Source organism: Atractosteus spatula (genome assembly GCF_055471065.1).
Source record: "Atractosteus spatula isolate fAtrSpa1 chromosome 10 unlocalized genomic scaffold, fAtrSpa1.hap1 SUPER_10_unloc_4, whole genome shotgun sequence".
Lineage (NCBI taxonomy): Eukaryota > Metazoa > Chordata > Actinopteri > Semionotiformes > Lepisosteidae > Atractosteus > Atractosteus spatula.
Window position 1 is genome coordinate 1,605,901 of NW_028296624.1, and position 25,352 is coordinate 1,631,252.

The following is a 25,352-nucleotide window of genomic DNA, read 5'->3' on the forward strand; positions in this document are numbered from 1 at the left end:
TCGGGCTGAAAAACACGTTTTGAAAACTGTGCTGTTCCTGCCCTATAACTTACATGGGGGTGACCAAAGTTGCCAAAACGTGTTTATTTCTGCTGATAAACACGTTTTGACAATTTCAGCACACTGGGGTTAAGGGCCGACTCAGTGGGCACTTTTCAACCAAGCAGGTACACTGCGATTCTAAGGGCTGAGAAAACGCGTTTATTTCGGGCTGAAAAACACGTTTTGAAAACTGTGCTGTTCCTGCCCTATAACTTACATGGGGGTGACCAAAGTTGCCAAAACGTGTTTATTTCTGCTGATAAACACGTTTTGACAATTTCAGCACACTGGGGTTAAGGGCTGACTCAGGGGGCTCTTCTGAGCCAGGCAGTTACACTGCGATTCTAAGGGCTGAGAAAACGCGCTTATTTCGGGCTGAAAAACACGTTTTGAAAACTGTCTTGTTCCTGCCCTATAACTTACATGGGGGTGACCAAAGTTGCCTAAACGTGTTTATTTCTGCTGATAAACACGTTTTGACAATTTCAGCACACTGGGGTTAAGGGCCGACTCAGTGGGCACTTTTCAACCAAGCAGGTACACTGCGATTCTAAGGGCTGAGAAAACGCGTTTATTTCGGGCTGAAAAACACGTTTTGAAAACTGTGCTGTTCCTGCCCTATAACTTACATGGGGGTGACCAAAGTTGCCAAAACGTGTTTATTTCTGCTGATAAACACGTTTTGACAATTTCAGCACACTGGGGTTAAGGGCCGACTCAGTGGGCACTTTTCAACCAAGCAGGTACACTGCGATTCTAAGGGCTGAGAAAACGCGTTTATTTCGGGCTAAAAAACACCTTTTGAAAACTGTGCTGTTCCTGCCCTATAACTTACATGGGGGTGACCAAAGTTGCCAAAACGTGTTTATTTCTGCTGATAAACACGTTTTGACAATTTCAGCACACTGGGGTTAAGGGCCGACTCAGGGGGCTCTTCTGAGCCAGGCAGTTACACTGCGATTCTAAGGGCTGAGAAAACGCGCTTATTTCGGGCTGAAAAACACGTTTTGAAAACTGTCTTGTTCCTGCCCTATAACTTACATGGGGGTGACCAAAGTTGACTAAACGTGTTTATTTCTGCTGATAAACACGTTTTGACAATTTCAGCACACTGGGGTTAAGGGCCGACTCAGTGGGCACTTTTCAACCAAGCAGGTACACTGCGATTCTAAGGGCTGAGAAAACGCGCTTATTTCGGGCTGAAAAACACGTTTTGAAAACTGTCTTGTTCCTGCCCTATAACTTACATGGGGGTGACCAAAGTTGCCTAAACGTGTTTATTTCTGCTGATAAACACGTTTTGACAATTTCAGCACACTGGGGTTAAGGGCCGACTCAGTGGGCACTTTTCAACCAAGCAGGTACACTGCGATTCTAAGGGCTGAGAAAACGCGTTTATTTCGGGCTAAAAAACACCTTTTGAAAACTGTCTTGTTCCTGCCCTATAACTTACATGGGGGTGACCAAAGGTGCCTAAACGTGTTTATTTCTGCTGATAAACACGTTTTGACAATTTCAGCACACTGGGGTTAAGGGCCGACTCAGTGGGCACTTTTCAACCAAGCAGGTACACTGCGATTCTAAGGGCTGAGAAAACGCGTTTATTTCGGGCTGAAAAACACGTTTTGAAAACTGTGCTGTTCCTGCCCTATAACTTACATGGGGGTGACCAAAGTTGCCAAAACGTGTTTATTTCTGCTGATAAACACGTTTTGACAATTTCAGCACAGTGGGGTTAAGGGCCGACTCAGTGGGCACTTTTCAACCAAGCAGGTACATTGCGATTCTAAGGGCTGAGAAAACGCGTTTATTTCGGGCTGAAAAACACGTTTTGAAAACTGTGCTGTTCCTGCCCTATAACTTACATGGGGGTGACCAAAGTTGCCAAAACGTGTTTATTTCTGCTGATAAACACGTTTTGACAATTTCAGCACACTGGGGTTAAGGGCTGACTCAGGGGGCTCTTCTGAGCCATGCAGTTACACTGCGATTCTAAGGGCTGAGAAAACGCGCTTATTTCGGGCTGAAAAACACGTTTTGAAAACTGTCTTGTTCCTGCCCTATAACTTACATGGGGGTGACCAAAGTTGCCTAAACGTGTTTATTTCTGCTGATAAACACGTTTTGACAATTTCAGCACACTGGGGTTAAGGGCCGACTCAGTGGGCACTTTTCAACCAAGCAGGTACACTGCGATTCTAAGGGCTGAGAAAACGCGTTTATTTCGGGCTGAAAAACACGTTTTGAAAACTGTGCTGTTCCTGCCCTATAACTTACATGGGGGTGACCAAAGTTGCCAAAACGTGTTTATTTCTGCTGATAAACACGTTTTGACAATTTCAGCACAGTGGGGTTAAGGGCCGACTCAGTGGACACTTTTCAACCAAGCAGGTACATTGCGATTCTAAGGGCTGAGAAAACGCGTTTATTTCGGGCTGAAAAACACGTTTTGAAAACTGTGCTGTTCCTGCCCTATAACTTACATGGGGGTGACCAAAGTTGCCAAAACGTGTTTATTTCTGCTGATAAACACGTTTTGACAATTTCAGCACACTGGGGTTAAGGGCTGACTCAGGGGGCTCTTCTGAGCCAGGCAGTTACACTGCGATTCTAAGGGCTGAGAAAACGCGCTTATTTCGGGCTGAAAAACACGTTTTGAAAACTGTCTTGTTCCTGCCCTATAACTTACATGGGGGTGACCAAAGTTGCCTAAACGTGTTTATTTCTGCTGATAAACACGTTTTGACAATTTCAGCACACTGGGGTTAAGGGCCGACTCAGTGGGCACTTTTCAACCAAGCAGGTACACTGCGATTCTAAGGGCTGAGAAAACGCGTTTATTTCGGGCTGAAAAACACGTTTTGAAAACTGTGCTGTTCCTGCCCTATAACTTACATGGGGGTGACCAAAGTTGCCAAAACGTGTTTATTTCTGCTGATAAACACGTTTTGACAATTTCAGCACACTGGGGTTAAGGGCTGACTCAGGGGGCTCTTCTGAGCCAGGCAGTTACACTGCGATTCTAAGGGCTGAGAAAACGCGCTTATTTCGGGCTGAAAAACACGTTTTGAAAACTGTCTTGTTCCTGCCCTATAACTTACATGGGGGTGACCAAAGTTGCCTAAACGTGTTTATTTCTGCTGATAAACACGTTTTGACAATTTCAGCACACTGGGGTTAAGGGCCGACTCAGTGGGCACTTTTCAACCAAGCAGGTACATTGCGATTCTAAGGGCTGAGAAAACGCGTTTATTTCGGGCTGAAAAACACGTTTTGAAAACTGTGCTGTTCCTGCCCTATAACTTACATGGGGGTGACCAAAGTTGCCAAAACGTGTTTATTTCTGCTGATAAACACGTTTTGACAATTTCAGCACACTGGGGTTAAGGGCTGACTCAGGGGGCTCTTCTGAGCCAGGCAGTTACACTGCGATTCTAAGGGCTGAGAAAACGCGTTTATTTCGGGCTGAAAAACACGTTTTGAAAACTGTCTTGTTCCTGCCCTATAACTTACATGGGGGTGACCAAAGTTGCCAAAACGTGTTTATTTCTGCTGATAAACACGTTTTGACAATTTCAGCACACTGGGGTTAAGGGCCGACTCAGTGGGCACTTTTCAATCGAGCAGGTACACTGCGATTCTAAGGGCTGAGAAAACGCGTTTATTTCGGGCTGAAAAACACGTTTTGAAAACTGTGCTGTTCCTGCCCTATAACTTACATGGGGGTGACCAAAGTTGCCAAAACGTGTTTATTTCTGCTGATAAACACGTTTTGACAATTTCAGCACACTGGGGTTAAGGGCCGACTCAGTGGGCACTTTTCAACCAAGCAGGTACATTGCGATTCTAAGGGCTGAGAAAACGCGTTTATTTCGGGCTGAAAAACATGTTTTGAAAACTGTGCTGTTCCTGCCCTATAACTTACATGGGGGTGACCAAAGTTGCCAAAACGTGTTTATTTCTGCTGATAAACACGTTTTGACAATTTCAGCACACTGGGGTTAAGGGCTGACTCAGGGGGCTCTTCTGAGCCAGGCAGTTACACTGCGATTCTAAGGGCTGAGAAAACGCGTTTATTTCGGGCTGAAAAACACGTTTTGAAAACTGTCTTGTTCCTGCCCTATAACTTACATGGGGGTGACCAAAGTTGCCAAAACGTGTTTATTTCTGCTGATAAACACGTTTTGACAATTTCAGCACACTGGGGTTAAGGGCCGACTCAGTGGGCACTTTTCAACCAAGCAGGTACACTGCGATTCTAAGGGCTGAGAAAACGCGTTTATTTCGGGCTGAAAAACACGTTTTGAAAACTGTGCTGTTCCTGCCCTATAACTTACATGGGGGTGACCAAAGTTGCCTAAACGTCTTTATTTCTGCTGAAAAACACGTTTTGACAATTTCAGCACACTGGGGTTAAGGGCTGACTCAGGGGGCTCTTCTGAGCCAGGCAGTTACACTGCGATTCTAAGGGCTGAGAAAACGCGCATATTTCGGGCTGAAAAACACGTTTTGAAAACTGTGCTGTTCCTGCCCTATAACTTACATGGGGGTGACCAATGTTGCCAAAACTTGTTTATTTCTGCTGATAAACACGTTTTGACAATTTCAGCACACTGGGGTTAAGGGCCGACTCAGTGGGCACTTTTCAACCAAGCAGGTACACTGCGATTCTAAGGGCTGAGAAAACGCGTTTATTTCGGGCTGAAAAACACGTTTTGAAAACTGTGCTGTTCCTGCCCTATAACTTACATGGGGGTGACCAAAGTTGCCAAAACGTGTTTATTTCTGCTGATAAACACGTTTTGACAATTTCAGCACACTGGGGTTAAGGGCCGACTCAGTGGGCACTTTTCAACCAAGCAGGTACACTGCGATTCTAAGGGCTGAGAAAACGCGTTTATTTCGGGCTGAAAAACACGTTTTGAAAACTGTGCTGTTCCTGCCCTATAACTTACATGGGGGTGACCAAAGTTGCCAAAACGTGTTTATTTCTGCTGATAAACACGTTTTGACAATTTCAGCACACTGGGGTTAAGGGCCGACTCAGTGGGCACTTTTCAACCAAGCAGGTACACTGCGATTCTAAGGGCTGAGAAAACGCGTTTATTTCGGGCTGAAAAACACGTTTTGAAAACTGTGCTGTTCCTGCCCTATAACTTACATGGGGGTGACCAAAGTTGCCAAAACGTGTTTATTTCTGCTGATAAACACGTTTTGACAATTTCAGCACACTGGGGTTAAGGGCTGACTCAGGGGGCTCTTCTGAGCCAGGCAGTTACACTGCGATTCTAAGGGCTGAGAAAACGCGCTTATTTCGGGCTGAAAAACACGTTTTGAAAACTGTCTTGTTCCTGCCCTATAACTTACATGGGGGTGACCAAAGTTGCCTAAACGTGTTTATTTCTGCTGATAAACACGTTTTGACAATTTCAGCACACTGGGGTTAAGGGCCGACTCAGTGGGCACTTTTCAACCAAGCAGGTACACTGCGATTCTAAGGGCTGAGAAAACGCGTTTATTTCGGGCTGAAAAACACGTTTTGAAAACTGTGCTGTTCCTGCCCTATAACTTACATGGGGGTGACCAAAGTTGCCAAAACGTGTTTATTTCTGCTGATAAACACGTTTTGACAATTTCAGCACACTGGGGTTAAGGGCTGACTCAGGGGGCTCTTCTGAGCCAGGCAGTTACACTGCGATTCTAAGGGCTGAGAAAACGCGCTTATTTCGGGCTGAAAAACACGTTTTGAAAACTGTCTTGTTCCTGCCCTATAACTTACATGGGGGTGACCAAAGTTGCCTAAACGTGTTTATTTCTGCTGATAAACACGTTTTGACAATTTCAGCACACTGGGGTTAAGGGCCGACTCAGTGGGCACTTTTCAACCAAGCAGGTACACTGCGATTCTAAGGGCTGAGAAAACGCGTTTATTTCGGGCTGAAAAACACGTTTTGAAAACTGTGCTGTTCCTGCCCTATAACTTACATGGGGGTGACCAAAGTTGCCAAAACGTGTTTATTTCTGCTGATAAACACGTTTTGACAATTTCAGCACACTGGGGTTAAGGGCCGACTCAGTGGGCACTTTTCAACCAAGCAGGTACACTGCGATTCTAAGGGCTGAGAAAACGCGTTTATTTCGGGCTAAAAAACACCTTTTGAAAACTGTGCTGTTCCTGCCCTATAACTTACATGGGGGTGACCAAAGTTGCCAAAACGTGTTTATTTCTGCTGATAAACACGTTTTGACAATTTCAGCACACTGGGGTTAAGGGCCGACTCAGGGGGCTCTTCTGAGCCAGGCAGTTACACTGCGATTCTAAGGGCTGAGAAAACGCGCTTATTTCGGGCTGAAAAACACGTTTTGAAAACTGTCTTGTTCCTGCCCTATAACTTACATGGGGGTGACCAAAGTTGACTAAACGTGTTTATTTCTGCTGATAAACACGTTTTGACAATTTCAGCACACTGGGGTTAAGGGCCGACTCAGTGGGCACTTTTCAACCAAGCAGGTACACTGCGATTCTAAGGGCTGAGAAAACGCGCTTATTTCGGGCTGAAAAACACGTTTTGAAAACTGTCTTGTTCCTGCCCTATAACTTACATGGGGGTGACCAAAGTTGCCTAAACGTGTTTATTTCTGCTGATAAACACGTTTTGACAATTTCAGCACACTGGGGTTAAGGGCCGACTCAGTGGGCACTTTTCAACCAAGCAGGTACACTGCGATTCTAAGGGCTGAGAAAACGCGTTTATTTCGGGCTAAAAAACACCTTTTGAAAACTGTCTTGTTCCTGCCCTATAACTTACATGGGGGTGACCAAAGGTGCCTAAACGTGTTTATTTCTGCTGATAAACACGTTTTGACAATTTCAGCACACTGGGGTTAAGGGCCGACTCAGTGGGCACTTTTCAACCAAGCAGGTACACTGCGATTCTAAGGGCTGAGAAAACGCGTTTATTTCGGGCTGAAAAACACGTTTTGAAAACTGTGCTGTTCCTGCCCTATAACTTACATGGGGGTGACCAAAGTTGCCAAAACGTGTTTATTTCTGCTGATAAACACGTTTTGACAATTTCAGCACAGTGGGGTTAAGGGCCGACTCAGTGGGCACTTTTCAACCAAGCAGGTACATTGCGATTCTAAGGGCTGAGAAAACGCGTTTATTTCGGGCTGAAAAACACGTTTTGAAAACTGTGCTGTTCCTGCCCTATAACTTACATGGGGGTGACCAAAGTTGCCAAAACGTGTTTATTTCTGCTGATAAACACGTTTTGACAATTTCAGCACACTGGGGTTAAGGGCTGACTCAGGGGGCTCTTCTGAGCCATGCAGTTACACTGCGATTCTAAGGGCTGAGAAAACGCGCTTATTTCGGGCTGAAAAACACGTTTTGAAAACTGTCTTGTTCCTGCCCTATAACTTACATGGGGGTGACCAAAGTTGCCTAAACGTGTTTATTTCTGCTGATAAACACGTTTTGACAATTTCAGCACACTGGGGTTAAGGGCCGACTCAGTGGGCACTTTTCAACCAAGCAGGTACACTGCGATTCTAAGGGCTGAGAAAACGCGTTTATTTCGGGCTGAAAAACACGTTTTGAAAACTGTGCTGTTCCTGCCCTATAACTTACATGGGGGTGACCAAAGTTGCCAAAACGTGTTTATTTCTGCTGATAAACACGTTTTGACAATTTCAGCACAGTGGGGTTAAGGGCCGACTCAGTGGACACTTTTCAACCAAGCAGGTACATTGCGATTCTAAGGGCTGAGAAAACGCGTTTATTTCGGGCTGAAAAACACGTTTTGAAAACTGTGCTGTTCCTGCCCTATAACTTACATGGGGGTGACCAAAGTTGCCAAAACGTGTTTATTTCTGCTGATAAACACGTTTTGACAATTTCAGCACACTGGGGTTAAGGGCTGACTCAGGGGGCTCTTCTGAGCCAGGCAGTTACACTGCGATTCTAAGGGCTGAGAAAACGCGCTTATTTCGGGCTGAAAAACACGTTTTGAAAACTGTCTTGTTCCTGCCCTATAACTTACATGGGGGTGACCAAAGTTGCCTAAACGTGTTTATTTCTGCTGATAAACACGTTTTGACAATTTCAGCACACTGGGGTTAAGGGCCGACTCAGTGGGCACTTTTCAACCAAGCAGGTACACTGCGATTCTAAGGGCTGAGAAAACGCGTTTATTTCGGGCTGAAAAACACGTTTTGAAAACTGTGCTGTTCCTGCCCTATAACTTACATGGGGGTGACCAAAGTTGCCAAAACGTGTTTATTTCTGCTGATAAACACGTTTTGACAATTTCAGCACACTGGGGTTCAGGGCTGACTCAGGGGGCTCTTCTGAGCCAGGCAGTTACACTGCGATTCTAAGGGCTGAGAAAACGCGCTTATTTCGGGCTGAAAAACACGTTTTGAAAACTGTCTTGTTCCTGCCCTATAACTTACATGGGGGTGACCAAAGTTGCCTAAACGTGTTTATTTCTGCTGATAAACACGTTTTGACAATTTCAGCACACTGGGGTTAAGGGCCGACTCAGTGGGCACTTTTCAACCAAGCAGGTACATTGCGATTCTAAGGGCTGAGAAAACGCGTTTATTTCGGGCTGAAAAACACGTTTTGAAAACTGTGCTGTTCCTGCCCTATAACTTACATGGGGGTGACCAAAGTTGCCAAAACGTGTTTATTTCTGCTGATAAACACGTTTTGACAATTTCAGCACACTGGGGTTAAGGGCTGACTCAGGGGGCTCTTCTGAGCCAGGCAGTTACACTGCGATTCTAAGGGCTGAGAAAACGCGTTTATTTCGGGCTGAAAAACACGTTTTGAAAACTGTCTTGTTCCTGCCCTATAACTTACATGGGGGTGACCAAAGTTGCCAAAACGTGTTTATTTCTGCTGATAAACACGTTTTGACAATTTCAGCACACTGGGGTTAAGGGCCGACTCAGTGGGCACTTTTCAATCGAGCAGGTACACTGCGATTCTAAGGGCTGAGAAAACGCGTTTATTTCGGGCTGAAAAACACGTTTTGAAAACTGTGCTGTTCCTGCCCTATAACTTACATGGGGGTGACCAAAGTTGCCAAAACGTGTTTATTTCTGCTGATAAACACGTTTTGACAATTTCAGCACACTGGGGTTAAGGGCCGACTCAGTGGGCACTTTTCAACCAAGCAGGTACATTGCGATTCTAAGGGCTGAGAAAACGCGTTTATTTCGGGCTGAAAAACATGTTTTGAAAACTGTGCTGTTCCTGCCCTATAACTTACATGGGGGTGACCAAAGTTGCCAAAACGTGTTTATTTCTGCTGATAAACACGTTTTGACAATTTCAGCACACTGGGGTTAAGGGCTGACTCAGGGGGCTCTTCTGAGCCAGGCAGTTACACTGCGATTCTAAGGGCTGAGAAAACGCGTTTATTTCGGGCTGAAAAACACGTTTTGAAAACTGTCTTGTTCCTGCCCTATAACTTACATGGGGGTGACCAAAGTTGCCAAAACGTGTTTATTTCTGCTGATAAACACGTTTTGACAATTTCAGCACACTGGGGTTAAGGGCCGACTCAGTGGGCACTTTTCAACCAAGCAGGTACACTGCGATTCTAAGGGCTGAGAAAACGCGTTTATTTCGGGCTGAAAAACACGTTTTGAAAACTGTGCTGTTCCTGCCCTATAACTTACATGGGGGTGACCAAAGTTGCCTAAACGTCTTTATTTCTGCTGAAAAACACGTTTTGACAATTTCAGCACACTGGGGTTAAGGGCTGACTCAGGGGGCTCTTCTGAGCCAGGCAGTTACACTGCGATTCTAAGGGCTGAGAAAACGCGCATATTTCGGGCTGAAAAACACGTTTTGAAAACTGTGCTGTTCCTGCCCTATAACTTACATGGGGGTGACCAAAGTTGCCAAAACTTGTTTATTTCTGCTGATAAACACGTTTTGACAATTTCAGCACACTGGGGTTAAGGGCCGACTCAGTGGGCACTTTTCAACCAAGCAGGTACACTGCGATTCTAAGGGCTGAGAAAACGCGTTTATTTCGGGCTGAAAAACACGTTTTGAAAACTGTGCTGTTCCTGCCCTATAACTTACATGGGGGTGACCAAAGTTGCCAAAACGTGTTTATTTCTGCTGATAAACACGTTTTGACAATTTCAGCACACTGGGGTTAAGGGCCGACTCAGTGGGCACTTTTCAACCAAGCAGGTACACTGCGATTCTAAGGGCTGAGAAAACGCGTTTATTTCGGGCTGAAAAACACGTTTTGAAAACTGTGCTGTTCCTGCCCTATAACTTACATGGGGGTGACCAAAGTTGCCAAAACGTGTTTATTTCTGCTGATAAACACGTTTTGACAATTTCAGCACACTGGGGTTAAGGGCCGACTCAGTGGGCACTTTTCAACCAAGCAGGTACACTGCGATTCTAAGGGCTGAGAAAACGCGTTTATTTCGGGCTGAAAAACACGTTTTGAAAACTGTGCTGTTCCTGCCCTATAACTTACATGGGGGTGACCAAAGTTGCCAAAACGTGTTTATTTCTGCTGATAAACACGTTTTGACAATTTCAGCACACTGGGGTTAAGGGCTGACTCAGGGGGCTCTTCTGAGCCAGGCAGTTACACTGCGATTCTAAGGGCTGAGAAAACGCGCTTATTTCGGGCTGAAAAACACGTTTTGAAAACTGTCTTGTTCCTGCCCTATAACTTACATGGGGGTGACCAAAGTTGCCTAAACGTGTTTATTTCTGCTGATAAACACGTTTTGACAATTTCAGCACACTGGGGTTAAGGGCCGACTCAGTGGGCACTTTTCAACCAAGCAGGTACACTGCGATTCTAAGGGCTGAGAAAACGCGTTTATTTCGGGCTGAAAAACACGTTTTGAAAACTGTGCTGTTCCTGCCCTATAACTTACATGGGGGTGACCAAAGTTGCCTAAACGTGTTTATTTCTGCTGATAAACACGTTTTGACAATTTCAGCACACTGGGGTTAAGGGCCGACTCAGTGGGCACTTTTCAACCAAGCAGGTACACTGCGATTCTAAGGGCTGAGAAAACGCGTTTATTTCGGGCTGAAAAACACGTTTTGAAAACTGTGCTGTTCCTGTCCTATAACTTACATGGGGGTGACCAAAGTTGCCTAAACGTCTTTATTTCTGCTGATAAACACGTTTTGACAATTTCAGCACACTGGGGTTAAGGGCTGACTCAGGGGGCTCTTCTGAGCCAGGCAGTTACACTGCGATTCTAAGGGCTGAGAAAACGCGCTTATTTCGGGCTGAAAAACACGTTTTGAAAACTGTCTTGTTCCTGCCCTATAACTTACATGGGGGTGACCAAAGTTGCCTAAACGTGTTTATTTCTGCTGATAAACACGGTTTGACAATTTCAGCACACTGGGGTTAAGGGCCGACTCAGTGGGCACTTTTCAACCAAGCAGGTACACTGCGATTCTAAGGGCTGAGAAAACGCGTTTATTTCGGGCTGAAAAACACGTTTTGAAAACTGTGCTGTTCCTGCCCTATAACTTACATGGGGGTGACCAAAGTTGCCAAAACGTGTTTATTTCTGCTGATAAACACGTTTTGACAATATCAGCACACTGGGGTTAAGGGCTGACTCAGGGGGCTCTTCTGAGCCAGGCAGTTACACTGCGATTCTAAGGGCTGAGAAAACGCGCTTATTTCGGGCTGAAAAACACGTTTTGAAAACTGTCTTGTTCCTGCCCTATAACTTACATGGGGGTGACCAAAGTTGCCAAAACGTGTTTATTTCTGCTGATAAACACGTTTTGACAATTTCAGCACACTGGGGTTAAGGGCCGACTCAGTGGGCACTTTTCAACCAAGCAGGTACACTGCGATTCTAAGGGCTGAGAAAACGCGTTTATTTCGGGCTGAAAAACACGTTTTGAAAACTGTGCTGTTCCTGCCCTATAACTTACATGGGGGTGACCAAAGTTGCCAAAACGTGTTTATTTCTGCTGATAAACACGTTTTGACAATTTCAGCACACTGGGGTTAAGGGCCGACTCAGGGGGCTCTTCTGAGCCAGGCAGTTACACTGCGATTCTAAGGGCTGAGAAAACGCGCTTATTTCGGGCTGAAAAACACGTTTTGAAAACTGTGCTGTTCCTGCCCTATAACTTACATGGGGGTGAAAAAAGTTGCCAAAACGTGTTTATTTCTGCTGATAAACACGTTTTGACAATTTCAGCACACTGGGGTTAAGGGCCGACTCAGTGGGCACTTTTCAACCAAGTAGGTACACTGCGATTCTAAGGGCTGAGAAAACGCGTTTATTTCGGGCTGAAAAACACGTTTTGAAAACTGTCTTGTTCCTGCCCTATAACTTACATGGGGGTGACCAAAGTTGCCAAAACGTGTTTATTTCTGCTGATAAACACGTTTTGACAATTTCAGCACACTGGGGTTAAGGGCCGACTCAGTGGGCACTTTTCAATCGAGCAGGTACACTGCGATTCTAAGGGCTGAGAAAACGCGTTTATTTCGGGCTGAAAAACACGTTTTGAAAACTGTGCTGTTCCTGCCCTATAACTTACATGGGGGTGACCAAAGTTGCCAAAACGTGTTTATTTCTGCTGATAAACACGTTTTGACAATTTCAGCACACTGGGGTTAAGGGCCGACTCAGTGGGCACTTTTCAACCAAGCAGGTACATTGCGATTCTAAGGGCTGAGAAAACGCGTTTATTTCGGGCTGAAAAACATGTTTTGAAAACTGTGCTGTTCCTGCCCTATAACTTACATGGGGGTGACCAAAGTTGCCAAAACGTGTTTATTTCTGCTGATAAACACGTTTTGACAATTTCAGCACACTGGGGTTAAGGGCTGACTCAGGGGGCTCTTCTGAGCCAGGCAGTTACACTGCGATTCTAAGGGCTGAGAAAACGCGTTTATTTCGGGCTGAAAAACACGTTTTGAAAACTGTCTTGTTCCTGCCCTATAACTTACATGGGGGTGACCAAAGTTGCCAAAACGTGTTTATTTCTGCTGATAAACACGTTTTGACAATTTCAGCACACTGGGGTTAAGGGCCGACTCAGTGGGCACTTTTCAACCAAGCAGGTACACTGCGATTCTAAGGGCTGAGAAAACGCGTTTATTTCGGGCTGAAAAACACGTTTTGAAAACTGTGCTGTTCCTGCCCTATAACTTACATGGGGGTGACCAAAGTTGCCTAAACGTCTTTATTTCTGCTGAAAAACACGTTTTGACAATTTCAGCACACTGGGGTTAAGGGCTGACTCAGGGGGCTCTTCTGAGCCAGGCAGTTACACTGCGATTCTAAGGGCTGAGAAAACGCGCATATTTCGGGCTGAAAAACACGTTTTGAAAACTGTGCTGTTCCTGCCCTATAACTTACATGGGGGTGACCAAAGTTGCCAAAACTTGTTTATTTCTGCTGATAAACACGTTTTGACAATTTCAGCACACTGGGGTTAAGGGCCGACTCAGTGGGCACTTTTCAACCAAGCAGGTACACTGCGATTCTAAGGGCTGAGAAAACGCGTTTATTTCGGGCTGAAAAACACGTTTTGAAAACTGTGCTGTTCCTGCCCTATAACTTACATGGGGGTGACCAAAGTTGCCAAAACGTGTTTATTTCTGCTGATAAACACGTTTTGACAATTTCAGCACACTGGGGTTAAGGGCCGACTCAGTGGGCACTTTTCAACCAAGCAGGTACACTGCGATTCTAAGGGCTGAGAAAACGCGTTTATTTCGGGCTGAAAAACACGTTTTGAAAACTGTGCTGTTCCTGCCCTATAACTTACATGGGGGTGACCAAAGTTGCCAAAACGTGTTTATTTCTGCTGATAAACACGTTTTGACAATTTCAGCACACTGGGGTTAAGGGCCGACTCAGTGGGCACTTTTCAACCAAGCAGGTACACTGCGATTCTAAGGGCTGAGAAAACGCGTTTATTTCGGGCTGAAAAACACGTTTTGAAAACTGTGCTGTTCCTGCCCTATAACTTACATGGGGGTGACCAAAGTTGCCAAAACGTGTTTATTTCTGCTGATAAACACGTTTTGACAATTTCAGCACACTGGGGTTAAGGGCTGACTCAGGGGGCTCTTCTGAGCCAGGCAGTTACACTGCGATTCTAAGGGCTGAGAAAACGCGCTTATTTCGGGCTGAAAAACACGTTTTGAAAACTGTCTTGTTCCTGCCCTATAACTTACATGGGGGTGACCAAAGTTGCCTAAACGTGTTTATTTCTGCTGATAAACACGTTTTGACAATTTCAGCACACTGGGGTTAAGGGCCGACTCAGTGGGCACTTTTCAACCAAGCAGGTACACTGCGATTCTAAGGGCTGAGAAAACGCGTTTATTTCGGGCTGAAAAACACGTTTTGAAAACTGTGCTGTTCCTGCCCTATAACTTACATGGGGGTGACCAAAGTTGCCTAAACGTGTTTATTTCTGCTGATAAACACGTTTTGACAATTTCAGCACACTGGGGTTAAGGGCCGACTCAGTGGGCACTTTTCAACCAAGCAGGTACACTGCGATTCTAAGGGCTGAGAAAACGCGTTTATTTCGGGCTGAAAAACACGTTTTGAAAACTGTGCTGTTCCTGTCCTATAACTTACATGGGGGTGACCAAAGTTGCCTAAACGTCTTTATTTCTGCTGATAAACACGTTTTGACAATTTCAGCACACTGGGGTTAAGGGCTGACTCAGGGGGCTCTTCTGAGCCAGGCAGTTACACTGCGATTCTAAGGGCTGAGAAAACGCGCTTATTTCGGGCTGAAAAACACGTTTTGAAAACTGTCTTGTTCCTGCCCTATAACTTACATGGGGGTGACCAAAGTTGCCTAAACGTGTTTATTTCTGCTGATAAACACGGTTTGACAATTTCAGCACACTGGGGTTAAGGGCCGACTCAGTGGGCACTTTTCAACCAAGCAGGTACACTGCGATTCTAAGGGCTGAGAAAACGCGTTTATTTCGGGCTGAAAAACACGTTTTGAAAACTGTGCTGTTCCTGCCCTATAACTTACATGGGGGTGACCAAAGTTGCCAAAACGTGTTTATTTCTGCTGATAAACACGTTTTGACAATATCAGCACACTGGGGTTAAGGGCTGACTCAGGGGGCTCTTCTGAGCCAGGCAGTTACACTGCGATTCTAAGGGCTGAGAAAACGCGCTTATTTCGGGCTGAAAAACACGTTTTGAAAACTGTCTTGTTCCTGCCCTATAACTTACATGGGGGTGACCAAAGTTGCCAAAACGTGTTTATTTCTGCTGATAAACACGTTTTGACAATTTCAGCACACTGGGGTTAAGGGCCGACTCAGTGGGCACTTTTCAACCAAGCAGGTACACTGCGATTCTAAGGGCTGAGAAAACGCGTTTATTTCGGGCTGAAAAACACGTTTTGAAAACTGTGCTGTTCCTGCCCTATAACTTACATGGGGGTGACCAAAGTTGCCAAAACGTGTTTATTTCTGCTGATAAACACGTTTTGACAATTTCAGCACACTGGGGTTAAGGGCCGACTCAGGGGGCTCTTCTGAGCCAGGCAGTTACACTGCGATTCTAAGGGCTGAGAAAACGCGCTTATTTCGGGCTGAAAAACACGTTTTGAAAACTGTGCTGTTCCTGCCCTATAACTTACATGGGGGTGAAAAAAGTTGCCAAAACGTGTTTATTTCTGCTGATAAACACGTTTTGACAATTTCAGCACACTGGGGTTAAGGGCCGACTCAGTGGGCACTTTTCAACCAAGTAGGTACACTGCGATTCTAAGGGCTGAGAAAACGCGTTTATTTCGGGCTGAAAAACACGTTTTGAAAACTGTGCTGTTCCTGCCCTATAACTTACATGGGGGTGACCAAAGTTGCCAAAACGTGTTTATTTCTGCTGATAAACACGTTTTGACAATTTCAGCACACTGGGGTTAAGGGCTGACTCAGGGGGCTCTTCTGAGCCAGGCAGTTACACTGCGATTCTAAGGGCTGAGAAAACGCGTTTATTTCGGGCTGAAAAACACGTTTTGAAAACTGTCTTGTTCCTGCCCTATAACTTACATGGGGGTGACCAAAGTTGCCAAAACGTGTTTATTTCTGCTGATAAACACGTTTTGACAATTTCAGCACACTGGGGTTAAGGGCCGACTCAGTGGGCACTTTTCAATCGAGCAGGTACACTGCGATTCTAAGGGCTGAGAAAACGCGTTTATTTCGGGCTGAAAAACACGTTTTGAAAACTGTGCTGTTCCTGCCCTATAACTTACATGGGGGTGACCAAAGTTGCCAAAACGTGTTTATTTCTGCTGATAAACACGTTTTGACAATTTCAGCACACTGGGGTTAAGGGCCGACTCAGTGGGCACTTTTCAACCAAGCAGGTACATTGCGATTCTAAGGGCTGAGAAAACGCGTTTATTTCGGGCTGAAAAACATGTTTTGAAAACTGTGCTGTTCCTGCCCTATAACTTACATGGGGGTGACCAAAGTTGCCAAAACGTGTTTATTTCTGCTGATAAACACGTTTTGACAATTTCAGCACACTGGGGTTAAGGGCTGACTCAGGGGGCTCTTCTGAGCCAGGCAGTTACACTGCGATTCTAAGGGCTGAGAAAACGCGTTTATTTCGGGCTGAAAAACACGTTTTGAAAACTGTCTTGTTCCTGCCCTATAACTTACATGGGGGTGACCAAAGTTGCCAAAACGTGTTTATTTCTGCTGATAAACACGTTTTGACAATTTCAGCACACTGGGGTTAAGGGCCGACTCAGTGGGCACTTTTCAACCAAGCAGGTACACTGCGATTCTAAGGGCTGAGAAAACGCGTTTATTTCGGGCTGAAAAACACGTTTTGAAAACTGTGCTGTTCCTGCCCTATAACTTACATGGGGGTGACCAAAGTTGCCTAAACGTCTTTATTTCTGCTGAAAAACACGTTTTGACAATTTCAGCACACTGGGGTTAAGGGCTGACTCAGGGGGCTCTTCTGAGCCAGGCAGTTACACTGCGATTCTAAGGGCTGAGAAAACGCGCATATTTCGGGCTGAAAAACACGTTTTGAAAACTGTGCTGTTCCTGCCCTATAACTTACATGGGGGTGACCAAAGTTGCCAAAACTTGTTTATTTCTGCTGATAAACACGTTTTGACAATTTCAGCACACTGGGGTTAAGGGCCGACTCAGTGGGCACTTTTCAACCAAGCAGGTACACTGCGATTCTAAGGGCTGAGAAAACGCGTTTATTTCGGGCTGAAAAACACGTTTTGAAAACTGTGCTGTTCCTGCCCTATAACTTACATGGGGGTGACCAAAGTTGCCAAAACGTGTTTATTTCTGCTGATAAACACGTTTTGACAATTTCAGCACACTGGGGTTAAGGGCCGACTCAGTGGGCACTTTTCAACCAAGCAGGTACACTGCGATTCTAAGGGCTGAGAAAACGCGTTTATTTCGGGCTGAAAAACACGTTTTGAAAACTGTGCTGTTCCTGCCCTATAACTTACATGGGGGTGACCAAAGTTGCCAAAACGTGTTTATTTCTGCTGATAAACACGTTTTGACAATTTCAGCACACTGGGGTTAAGGGCCGACTCAGTGGGCACTTTTCAACCAAGCAGGTACACTGCGATTCTAAGGGCTGAGAAAACGCGTTTATTTCGGGCTGAAAAACACGTTTTGAAAACTGTGCTGTTCCTGCCCTATAACTTACATGGGGGTGACCAAAGTTGCCAAAACGTGTTTATTTCTGCTGATAAACACGTTTTGACAATTTCAGCACACTGGGGTTAAGGGCTGACTCAGGGGGCTCTTCTGAGCCAGGCAGTTACACTGCGATTCTAAGGGCTGAGAAAACGCGCTTATTTCGGGCTGAAAAACACGTTTTGAAAACTGTCTTGTTCCTGCCCTATAACTTACATGGGGGTGACCAAAGTTGCCTAAACGTGTTTATTTCTGCTGATAAACACGTTTTGACAATTTCAGCACACTGGGGTTAAGGGCCGACTCAGTGGGCACTTTTCAACCAAGCAGGTACACTGCGATTCTAAGGGCTGAGAAAACGCGTTTATTTCGGGCTGAAAAACACGTTTTGAAAACTGTGCTGTTCCTGCCCTATAACTTACATGGGGGTGACCAAAGTTGCCTAAACGTGTTTATTTCTGCTGATAAACACGTTTTGACAATTTCAGCACACTGGGGTTAAGGGCCGACTCAGTGGGCACTTTTCAACCAAGCAGGTACACTGCGATTCTAAGGGCTGAGAAAACGCGTTTATTTCGGGCTGAAAAACACGTTTTGAAAACTGTGCTGTTCCTGTCCTATAACTTACATGGGGGTGACCAAAGTTGCCTAAACGTCTTTATTTCTGCTGATAAACACGTTTTGACAATTTCAGCACACTGGGGTTAAGGGCTGACTCAGGGGGCTCTTCTGAGCCAGGCAGTTACACTGCGATTCTAAGGGCTGAGAAAACGCGCTTATTTCGGGCTGAAAAACACGTTTTGAAAACTGTCTTGTTCCTGCCCTATAACTTACATGGGGGTGACCAAAGTTGCCTAAACGTGTTTATTTCTGCTGATAAACACGGTTTGACAATTTCAGCACACTGGGGTTAAGGGCCGACTCAGTGGGCACTTTTCAACCAAGCAGGTACACTGCGATTCTAAGGGCTGAGAAAACGCGTTTATTTCGGGCTGAAAAACACGTTTTGAAAACTGTGCTGTTCCTGCCCTATAACTTACATGGGGGTGACCAAAGTTGCCAAAACGTGTTTATTTCTGCTGATAAACACGTTTTGACAATATCAGCACACTGGGGTTAAGGGCTGACTCAGGGGGCTCTTCTGAGCCAGGCAGTTACACTGCGATTCTAAGGGCTGAGAAAACGCGCTTATTTCGGGCTGAAAAACACGTTTTGAAAACTGTCTTGTTCCTGCCCTATAACTTACATGGGGGTGACCAAAGTTGCCAAAACGTGTTTATTTCTGCTGATAAACACGTTTTGACAATTTCAGCACACTGGGGTTAAGGGCCGACTCAGTGGGCACTTTTCAACCAAGCAGGTACACTGCGATTCTAAGGGCTGAGAAAACGCGTTTATTTCGGGCTGAAAAACACGTTTTGAAAACTGTGCTGTTCCTGCCCTATAACTTACATGGGGGTGACCAAAGTTGCCAAAACGTGTTTATTTCTGCTGATAAACACGTTTTGACAATTTCAGCACACTGGGGTTAAGGGCCGACTCAGGGGGCTCTTCTGAGCCAGGCAGTTACACTGCGATTCTAAGGGCTGAGAAAACGCGCTTATTTCGGGCTGAAAAACACGTTTTGAAAACTGTGCTGTTCCTGCCCTATAACTTACATGGGGGTGAAAAAAGTTGCCAAAACGTGTTTATTTCTGCTGATAAACACGTTTTGACAATTTCAGCACACTGGGGTTAAGGGCCGACTCAGTGGGCACTTTTCAACCAAGTAGGTACACTGCGATTCTAAGGGCTGAGAAAACGCGTTTATTTCGGGCTGAAAAACACGTTTTGAAAACTGTGCTGTTCCTGCCCTATAACTTACATGGGGGTGACCAAAGTTGCCAAAACGTGTTTATTTCTGCTGATAAACACGTTTTGACAATTTCAGCACACTGGGGTTAAGGGCCGACTCAGGGGGCTCTTCTGAGCCAGGCAGTTACACTGCGATTCTAAGGGCTGAGAAAACGCGCTTATTTCGGGCTGAAAAACACGTTTTGAAAACTGTCTTGTTCCTGCCCTATAACTTACATGGGGGTGACCAAAGTTGCCTAAACGTGTTTATTTCTGCTGATAAACACGTTTTGACAATTTCAGCACACTGGGGTTAAGGGCCGACTCAGTGGGCACTTTTCAACCAAGCAGGTACACTGCGATTCTAAGGGCTGAGAAAACGCGCTTATTTCGGGCTGAAAAACACGTTTTGAAAACTGTCTTGTTCCTGCCCTATAACTTACATGGGGGTGACCAAAGTTGCCTAAACGTGTTTATTTCTGCTGATAAACACGGTTTGACAATTTCAGCACACTGGGGTTAAGGGCCGACTCAGTGGGCACTTTTCAACCAAGCAGGTACACTGCGATTCTAAGGGCTGAGAAAACGCGTTTATTTCGGGCTGAAAAACACGTTTTGAAAACTGTGCTGTTCCTGCCCTATAACTTACATGGGGGTGACCAAAGTTGCCAAAACGTGTTTATTTCTGCTGATAAACACGTTTTGACAATATCAGCACACTGGGGTTAAGGGCTGACTCAGGGGGCTCTTCTGAGCCAGGCAGTTACACTGCGATTCTAAGGGCTGAGAAAACGCGCTTATTTCGGGCTGAAAAACACGTTTTGAAAACTGTGCTGTTCCTGCCCTATAACTTACATGGGGGTGAAAAAAGTTGCCAAAACGTGTTTATTTCTGCTGATAAACACGTTTTGACAATTTCAGCACACTGGGGTTAAGGGCCGACTCAGTGGGCACTTTTCAACCAAGTAGGTACACTGCGATTCTAAGGGCTGAGAAAACGCGTTTATTTCGGGCTGAAAAACACGTTTTGAAAACTGTGCTGTTCCTGCCCTATAACTTACATGGGGGTGACCAAAGTTGCCAAAACGTGTTTATTTCTGCTGATAAACACGTTTTGACAATTTCAGCACACTGGGGTTAAGGGCCGACTCAGGGGGCTCTTCTGAGCCAGGCAGTTACACTGCGATTCTAAGGGCTGAGAAAACGCGCTTATTTCGGGCTGAAAAACACGTTTTGAAAACTGTCTTGTTCCTGCCCTATAACTTACATGGGGGTGACCAAAGTTGCCTAAACGTGTTTATTTCTGCTGATAAACACGTTTTGACAATTTCAGCACACTGGGGTTAAGGGCCGACTCAGTGGGCACTTTTCAACCAAGCAGGTACACTGCGATTCTAAGGGCTGAGAAAACGCGCTTATTTCGGGCTGAAAAACACGTTTTGAAAACTGTCTTGTTCCTGCCCTATAACTTACATGGGGGTGACCAAAGTTGCCTAAACGTGTTTATTTCTGCTGATAAACACGTTTTGACAATTTCAGCACACTGGGGTTAAGGGCCGACTCAGTGGGCACTTTTCAACCAAGCAGGTACACTGCGATTCTAAGGGCTGAGAAAACGCGTTTATTTCGGGCTAAAAAACACCTTTTGAAAACTGTCTTGTTCCTGCCCTATAACTTACATGGGGGTGACCAAAGGTGCCTAAACGTGTTTATTTCTGCTGATAAACACGTTTTGACAATTTCAGCACACTGGGGTTAAGGGCCGACTCAGTGGGCACTTTTCAACCAAGCAGGTACACTGCGATTCTAAGGGCTGAGAAAACGCGTTTATTTCGGGCTGAAAAACACGTTTTGAAAACTGTGCTGTTCCTGCCCTATAACTTACATGGGGGTGACCAAAGTTGCCAAAACGTGTTTATTTCTGCTGATAAACACGTTTTGACAATTTCAGCACAGTGGGGTTAAGGGCCGACTCAGTGGGCACTTTTCAACCAAGCAGGTACATTGCGATTCTAAGGGCTGAGAAAACGCGTTTATTTCGGGCTGAAAAACACGTTTTGAAAACTGTGCTGTTCCTGCCCTATAACTTACATGGGGGTGACCAAAGTTGCCAAAACGTGTTTATTTCTGCTGATAAACACGTTTTGACAATTTCAGCACACTGGGGTTAAGGGCTGACTCAGGGGGCTCTTCTGAGCCAGGCAGTTACACTGCGATTCTAAGGGCTGAGAAAACGCGCTTATTTCGGGCTGAAAAACACGTTTTGAAAACTGTCTTGTTCCTGCCCTATAACTTACATGGGGGTGACCAAAGTTGCCTAAACGTGTTTATTTCTGCTGATAAACACGTTTTGACAATTTCAGCACACTGGGGTTAAGGGCCGACTCAGTGGGCACTTTTCAACCAAGCAGGTACATTGCGATTCTAAGGGCTGAGAAAACGCGTTTATTTCGGGCTGAAAAACACGTTTTGAAAACTGTGCTGTTCCTGCCCTATAACTTACATGGGGGTGACCAAAGTTGCCAAAACGTGTTTATTTCTGCTGATAAACACGTTTTGACAATTTCAGCACACTGGGGTTAAGGGCTGACTCAGGGGGCTCTTCTGAGCCAGGCAGTTACACTGCGATTCTAAGGGCTGAGAAAACGCGCTTATTTCGGGCTGAAAAACACGTTTTGAAAACTGTCTTGTTCCTGCCCTATAACTTACATGGGGGTGACCAAAGTTGCCTAAACGTGTTTATTTCTGCTGATAAACACGTTTTGACAATTTCAGCACACTGGGGTTAAGGGCCGACTCAGTGGGCACTTTTCAACCAAGCAGGTACACTGCGATTCTAAGGGCTGAGAAAACGCGTTTATTTCGGGCTGAAAAACACGTTTTGAAAACTGTGCTGTTCCTGCCCTATAACTTCCATGGGGGTGACCAAAGTTGCCTAAACGTGTTTATTTCTGCTGATAAACACGTTTTGACAATTTCAGCACACTGGGGTTAAGGGCCGACTCAGTGGGCACTTTTCAACCAAGCAGGTACACTGCGATTCTAAGGGCTGAGAAAACGCGTTTATTTCGGGCTGAAAAACACGTTTTGAAAACTGTGCTGTTCCTGTCCTATAACTTACATGGGGGTGACCAAAGTTGCCTAAACGTCTTTATTTCTGCTGATAAACACGTTTTGACAATTTCAGCACACTGGGGTTAAGGGCTGACTCAGGGGGCTCTTCTGAGCCAGGCAGTTACACTGCGATTCTAAGGGCTGAGAAAACGCGCTTATTTCGGGCTGAAAAACACGTTTTGAAAACTGTCTTGTTCCTGCCCTATAACTTACATGGGGGTGACCAAAGTTGCCTAAACGTGTTTATTTCTGCTGATAAACACGGTTTGACAATTTCAGCACACTGGGGTTAAGGGCCGACTCAGTGGGCACTTTTCAACCAAGCAGGTACACTGCGATTCTAAGGGCTGAGAAAACGCGTTTATTTCGGGCTGAAAAACACGTTTTGAAAACTGTGCTGTTCCTGCCCTATAACTTACATGGGGGTGACCAAAGTTGCCAAAACGTGTTTATTTCTGCTGATAAACACGTTTTGACAATATCAGCACACTGGGGTTAAGGGCTGACTCAGGGGGCTCTTCTGAGCCAGGCAGTTACACTGCGATTCTAAGGGCTGAGAAAACGCGCTTATTTCGGGCTGAAAAACACGTTTTGAAAACTGTCTTGTTCCTGCCCTATAACTTACATGGGGGTGACCAAAGTTGCCAAAACGTGTTTATTTCTGCTGATAAACACGTTTTGACAATTTCAGCACACTGGGGTTAAGGGCCGACTCAGTGGGCACTTTTCAACCAAGCAGGTACACTGCGATTCTAAGGGCTGAGAAAACGCGTTTATTTCGGGCTGAAAAACACGTTTTGAAAACTGTGCTGTTCCTGCCCTATAACTTACATGGGGGTGACCAAAGTTGCCAAAACGTGTTTATTTCTGCTGATAAACACGTTTTGACAATTTCAGCACACTGGGGTTAAGGGCCGACTCAGTGGGCACTTTTCAACCAAGTAGGTACACTGCGATTCTAAGGGCTGAGAAAACGCGCTTATTTCGGGCTGAAAAACACGTTTTGAAAACTGTGCTGTTCCTGCCCTATAACTTACATGGGGGTGACCAAAGTTGCCAAAACGTGTTTATTTCTGCTGATAAACACGTTTTGACAATTTCAGCACACTGGGGTTAAGGGCCGACTCAGTGGGCACTTTTCAACCAAGCAGGTACACTGCGATTCTAAGGGCTGAGAAAACGCGCTTATTTCGGGCTGAAAAACACGTTTTGAAAACTGTCTTGTTCCTGCCCTATAACTTACATGGGGGTGACCAAAGTTGCCTAAACGTGTTTATTTCTGCTGATAAACACGTTTTGACAATTTCAGCACACTGGGGTTAAGGGCCGACTCAGTGGGCACTTTTCAACCAAGCAGGTACACTGCGATTCTAAGGGCTGAGAAAACGCGTTTATTTCGGGCTAAAAAACACCTTTTGAAAACTGTCTTGTTCCTGCCCTATAACTTACATGGGGGTGACCAAAGGTGCCTAAACGTGTTTATTTCTGCTGATAAACACGTTTTGACAATTTCAGCACACTGGGGTTAAGGGCCGACTCAGTGGGCACTTTTCAACCAAGCAGGTACACTGCGATTCTAAGGGCTGAGAAAACGCGTTTATTTCGGGCTGAAAAACACGTTTTGAAAACTGTGCTGTTCCTGCCCTATAACTTACATGGGGGTGACCAAAGTTGCCAAAACGTGTTTATTTCTGCTGATAAACACGTTTTGACAATTTCAGCACAGTGGGGTTAAGGGCCGACTCAGTGGGCACTTTTCAACCAAGCAGGTACATTGCGATTCTAAGGGCTGAGAAAACGCGTTTATTTCGGGCTGAAAAACACGTTTTGAAAACTGTGCTGTTCCTGCCCTATAACTTACATGGGGGTGACCAAAGTTGCCAAAACGTGTTTATTTCTGCTGATAAACACGTTTTGACAATTTCAGCACACTGGGGTTAAGGGCTGACTCAGGGGGCTCTTCTGAGCCAGGCAGTTACACTGCGATTCTAAGGGCTGAGAAAACGCGCTTATTTCGGGCTGAAAAACACGTTTTGAAAACTGTCTTGTTCCTGCCCTATAACTTACATGGGGGTGACCAAAGTTGCCTAAACGTGTTTATTTCTGCTGATAAACACGTTTTGACAATTTCAGCACACTGGGGTTAAGGGCCGACTCAGTGGGCACTTTTCAACCAAGCAGGTACACTGCGATTCTAAGGGCTGAGAAAACGCGTTTATTTCGGGCTGAAAAACACGTTTTGAAAACTGTGCTGTTCCTGCCCTATAACTTACATGGGGGTGACCAAAGTTGCCAAAACGTGTTTATTTCTGCTGATAAACACGTTTTGACAATTTCAGCACACTGGGGTTAAGGGCTGACTCAGGGGGCTCTTCTGAGCCAGGCAGTTACACTGCGATTCTAAGGGCTGAGAAAACGCGCTTATTTCGGGCTGAAAAACACGTTTTGAAAACTGTCTTGTTCCTGCCCTATAACTTACATGGGGGTGACCAAAGTTGCCTAAACGTGTTTATTTCTGCTGATAAACACGTTTTGACAATTTCAGCACACTGGGGTTAAGGGCCGACTCAGTGGGCACTTTTCAACCAAGCAGGTACACTGCGATTCTAAGGGCTGAGAAAACGCGTTTATTTCGGGCTGAAAAAC